Source organism: Nansenia antarctica, assembly GCF_963989245.1.
Source record: "Nansenia antarctica genome assembly, contig: SCAFFOLD_46, whole genome shotgun sequence".
NCBI classification, from domain to species: domain Eukaryota; kingdom Metazoa; phylum Chordata; class Actinopteri; order Argentiniformes; family Microstomatidae; genus Nansenia; species Nansenia antarctica.
Window position 1 is genome coordinate 830,890 of NW_027663362.1, and position 6,000 is coordinate 836,889.

Below are 6,000 nucleotides of genomic sequence, written 5' to 3' on the forward strand. Positions count from 1 at the left end.
AGCATTATGTCAATACCTGTCTTCTGCCAGCGCAGTACCGTCTCGCCAGTGTAGACTGGATGGACATTGGTGCACATGGACACCTCTCTCGTGTCCATCCACTTTACAAAGAGCAGGTTACCATCCCTGCTCCACCGGATGGTTCCTCGTGGTGACCTTTGAGGTGTTTCAAACAAAAAGTGCATTACAAATAAAATCAAATGTATTATTACTATTATTATTCTGTCTACAGTAGATAGTATTATTACTGTTATTACCTTTTACACACAGCATTCTCCTGAGAGGATGGAGTGCCAACTCTACCCTGCCAGTAGGTTCCACATGCCCCAAATCCCTGCTGGCCGAGGTGTCTGAAGAGGGCTGGGCTGGTGTAGTAGTTATCACAATATATGTGATAACCAGAGCCCAGGAAGTTCTTGTTCACCAGGTCAGCCACAACATCAAACGACAGACCCTTCCCAGTGGCAAACTTGGACTTGCCTGTGTAGAGCCTGTAGTCGATGGTATAGCCATTTACATCGGCAAGAACAAAAAACTTCAGCCCCCACTTGGTGGGCTTTGCCCTCATGTACTGTTTTATGGACAACCGGGCCTTGGTGGCGACCATCCTCTCATCGACAGAGATGTGTTGCCTGGGATGGTAAATGGCCATGCAGCGGTTCCTGATCATGCCATACAGTGGCCTGACCCGGTGGAGGAGGTCATATTCTTCAGTGCCCCTTTTTCTGTCATTCTCCACATCTTCAGTTGGATCGCTCATGTGGAGATTGGCAGAAATTGCCATGAAGCAGTCTCTGGGCATCATAGTGGCTGGAAAGGGCACATGAAAGATGGTGTCTTTCCTCCAAAAATCTCTCACCTTGGGCAGGTGCAGCACCGCCATGTAAAGCATGATGCCCAGGTACTGCTTCATGTCTGCAGGGGTCAATTCTCTCCACGCAAATGTTTTACCATTCTCTTTATTCTTTGCTGCTTTGCTGTTTGTGTTGTTACACAGCACTCTCATTATTTCCTCATCAAAAAACTGTAAAAAGATTTCGCCTGGGGATGGATTCCCAGTGTTGAGGGGGGGCTGAACTCCGGGGCTCCTTTTGGGAGCAAACCGTGGTGGTTTGGGGGCAATGTCACAATGTCATGGTCAATGTCAGGGTCTGCCTCCGTTTTCCAACCGGTTGCTCTGACTGGTGACCGGCTTCTGAAGCTGTCTGCGGTGTGCACTCTCTCCCCTCTCAGTACTTCCATTCCTCCCCTCAGAAGGCATGCTGCTAAAAGTCATGTAGATAATATAACATAAGATTATAGCTTGAGTCTCAGTCATCCCGAAGGAAAATATTATGCGAGTTACCCAAAAAGTTAGGCTACAAATGTGACACAGCCCAATGAAAAGGGCTACCTGTAGGCGAAATCATTTTTCAGTTTTTTACATGTGCTTAAACTACAGATTGTAAGCTTTCAAATGATGCATCATACATTGAAATCGGAAACAAATTGAAGACGACATGAGTATTTGAAAGTTGCTACACCGGAAATCACTAAGCACAGAAAATCCCCATCAAAGATAATGAATCCCCATCAAAAAACAAGAAACGAAGTCATTGTGTTATAGATTACACTTATTTAATGAACGTAAAACTGTTCGGAAAAATAACGAGTGGGTACTTCACATCTTCGAGTTGAATGTTAGCTAAAAAAACGAAAATCTGAAGAAAAAAAAAAAAGCACTTTAAAGACGAATTTAACGTCTTTCTCATTTCCGAGAGGTGTCCATTTACATCAGATTGCGTAACAAATGTTACAGGCTACAACATACAAAGTTACTCACGCTGATGAAGACGAAATCACGTCCCCATGTTCACTGTCGTCCTCTGACTCCTCGATAAATCGAGATGGAGGTTTTGACACCCTCAATGATTTCCGGGACATTTTTTAAAGTTTAAAGATCCAAAAAGCCCGCGCTAGCAAAAAGGTTGTAAACCAAACTCCACGTGACTCATCCACAGAACGCTCCGCCAATCACTGTGAGTAAACTGACTCTGAGAATGTCGTCACGTCACATTTTACCATAATACCCTATATGTCGGTTGAAGTGCAACATCTCAGCTTTCAGGGACAGTTGGATTTTTTTATGACGTCAGCTATTCCCGCGAGACCAGGAAACGGGATTTGAAACGGCGGGACGTGAAACCTAAAATGGTGGATCAATAAGCGCACACAGTGCTGAGACTGAAGACAACACAAGTCATTTATTAAGTTTATAACTGTGCTAGAGGGCAAACATTACAACATGTTCACTTATTACACAAAGACTGGGAAAGCGACACTAGCTTGAACAACAACGGAGGCGCCGACCTGACGGTAGGAGTTGGAGTGATTGATGAATGAAGCAGAGAGCTGCTAGATACAATGGTCAGTACTAGGGATGCACGATATGCATATTTTTCCAACCGATACCGATGTTTACCCGCTTCTCGTGGCCGATAACCGATATGAGAACAGATATAATTTCACAGTTGATAACCTGTAGTTCATGCACACCTGAAGGTAAGAAAGGCTATGTAGTGAGCAAAGATTGATGATTTAATATTCCATAGTGATCTCACCAAATCTAACTTACATCACTATTGTTAACACAACAAAGAGAACACTTCTGACTCTTCAAATGTTCATTTATTATTTCCTCTAACAAACAGAATCTGTTATAGACAGTGCACAATGCTTTTAGCCAATCTGGCCTCCTTTTATGAAAACAAAAAAGGCTCACCTAAGAGTAATTAGATCAAAAAAGTGTCAAAAATAAAGTGCATCTTGTCTATCCCTGTAAATTGAAAATGCATAAATAAAATATAAATAAATAAATACATAAAGTGCATCAGTCAATACAAAAATAAAGAGTTTTAAAGAACCAAAAGTTGTATAGAACTTTTACAGAAACTAGTGCCAAATGGCTGCTTAGTCTGCAGATAAACAGAATGACACAAGGCACATAGTAGGCTACACTTACTAGTATGCTTAATAACTGAAAAGGGCTGGGCTATGCTACTTTTAGTGCATGAGGATGAGGTAGGTTGTGATAAAGCCCATCAAACGTTTTGCATAAGAATTCAAAATAAATTGCAATGACATGGGAAAACAAAAAGTGCATGTTTTCCTTGTAAACAACTTGTCTTGTATAGCCTACATTCACATTCTCACCTAAATAATAGACACGTTTTCCATTGGTGTTCCCTAATATACAAACTGAATACAATTCCTACCTCATAGAACCTTTGCAATGTAGGCCTACATTTGGCCTTGGCCTACCACTCTGAGGCTACTTTACACTATGCTAGCCTACTTTGAGGGCATCAGGTGAATATTTTTCTTCATAAAAAGAAGCATCTCTGCTCTCTCGCATCCGAGTCTGTTTCTTTTTTCATCGATCACATGAGCAGAAATAAACGTTCGCTGTCGACGCTAGTGCAAGGGGCTGACAGGTACTTCCTTGCAAGCAGGGTCGGGAAACGGGATTTGTTGCTTCTCCAGTATTCCATTGGGTTCTGAGTCCTGGGAATCGTTGACTGTGAGATGTACATCTAAAGGACAACAAAATCACAATATACTGTAAGTACAGATGTCGCTAGATTAGCCACGCTCTCCACTTCCTCATAAACATCCGCCCCTCCTTACGTAACACCCTACATAGCAGCGCACATGTCACATTATCGTGGTGTATTTTTTAACAAGTTGAAAGCTAAACATTAAATTGAATAAATTACCTGCACTTCTGTTTGAGTCCTCGCCTGCTCTTCTGTGGGTTCAGTGTTTTCTTCCAAGATTTCGTCGTACATTTCCAGCAAAGAATGGTTACCGTCTGTCCTTGTCTTCTTTGCTTGCGGCTCGGCTGGCTGGTCAGCTGTTGCACAGCTGATCATCTTCTCTAGCAACATGTCTGCTGCTTGCACTTTTGTTCCAAGCTTGAAGAAGCGGTCCTTGTATCTAGGGTCCAAGATTGTTGCGAGATAATACAGGGGCTCTTCATGGATGTGACCGAATCGCTGGTCTACTGCTTGTAATAGGGTGCTCTTGGAAGTTTTCACTCCCTGTTCTGTTGCAACGGCCTTGTTTAACAGACGTTTTAAGGCTTCGACGGAGGGGATCACGTCTGCTGCTGTGGCCGTAGTTGAACTAATATCTCTAGTCACCTGTTCGCACGGATCGAGGATGGTCAACATGTTTTCAACTAGCGCCCATTGGTATGCGTTTAGAGACGCAGGTAACGCGTAAACTACTCCATATGCTGCGAGCGCTCGCTTCTGCTCCAACAAACTCCTAAGCATATAAAACGTGCTGTTCCATCGCGTTGGTACGTCTTGTTGGAGCCGTGTGGTTTTCATTCCCAGTTGTGTCTGTAAATCTTTCAAACGGGAGGAGGCAAGTTGGGAGTGCTTAAAATGTCCTACCATCTTCCTCCCGATCGCAACACAGTCGGATATACTTCTCTGGCTCAGTACAGCCTCATTAACGGCAAGCTGTAAACTGTGTGCCATACAGCCCAAGCTTGCAACTTCACATTCCTCACAAGCCTTGGCCATATTGCGCGCATTGTCCCTCAGCACAACGTGCACCCGCTCCTTAGTTATCTTCCACTGTCCAAACATGGTTTCAAAAGCCCCGTGGATGGCTGTCGCAGTATGCGAACCGGAGAACTCCTGCGCATGCAGCAGTGTCTTCTTCATATTGAAGTCCTCATCCAGCCACTGGGCCGTCAAACTAAGCATACTGACTGGACTAACGTCAGAAGTCCATATGTCCGTGGTAAAACTTATCTGGCTTACGCTAGTATCGATCAGACTATGGATGTGTGTGGCGACTGTAGCATACAGAGCCTGCAGGCACACGTCTGCAAAATAGCGGCGACTTGGGAGTGTATACCGGGGCTCTAAATGTGAAATTAGCTGGCGAAATCCTTTATCTTCTACTACAGAGAAAGGCTGGTCGTCGAGGGCCATAAACTCCATTATTTTTTCATTGATTGCTTGAGCCTTTGAGCTGTCTCGAGTAAACTTCCTGCAGTTTTCAAATGCGTGTTCAATAGGCACAGCAGCTTTTTTTCGCGGCTAGGCTACCTTCTGCTACTAGTGCTTGATATTCCTTCCATACAGCGTGCTTGCAATGGTGAATCTTAAGGTGACTTATGAGATTCGTTGTGTTGTAACTCGTAGACCTTTGCCCTCCTCTCCGAACTTTTGTCGAACATGTATTGCAAATTGCAAACGCACTATCTGTCTCAGAAACTCTGAAGAATGTCCACACCGGGGAAGCCATGTTTCGCTCTCGTCTATACACTGCGTGGCTGTACGCAGACGCAGCAGCATGAGCGCGTCAACCGGAACCAGAAATATTTCCGGCTTCATATTATCGGCTCAATATCGGCTAAAATGTAATAAAACCGATAAATATTTAATAACATTAATTTCCCATTATCGGGCCGATAAATATCGGTGCCGATAATATCGTGCATCCCTAGTCAGTACAGAGCTGCATCCGCTCATAGGTGGAGCTGCGTTAGTGATACAAGATCATTATTACATACTTATTCATTACAATCAAATACAATCATGTTAATAGATGTGGCTTTGTTTGGCTAGTTAACCAGCCAACTCTGTAACATTACCGTAGTGAATTACTCATGACATGACATAGGCCTACTAGTTCCCTCTCGTCCGCATTTCAGACAGCAAATGTTACCAGCCCTTTATAAACAAGCACAAACACTTTCCACCACTTATCCATGGCACTTTTTGTTCAGTAAAAGATTGCATTTCATGTTCGAAAGGCGCTATGTAAATAAAGCTTTACTTACTTACTTACTTACTTTTACACTGCTGTACTGAAAAGGTACTGAACCGTGACTTCAAAACCACAAACTGAAATGTGTCTGTACCGTTTTACACCCCTATATATTTTAAATTTAACAATACAAACTTGATCTATTCAAATCTGTAATCTCTTACCTTTCAT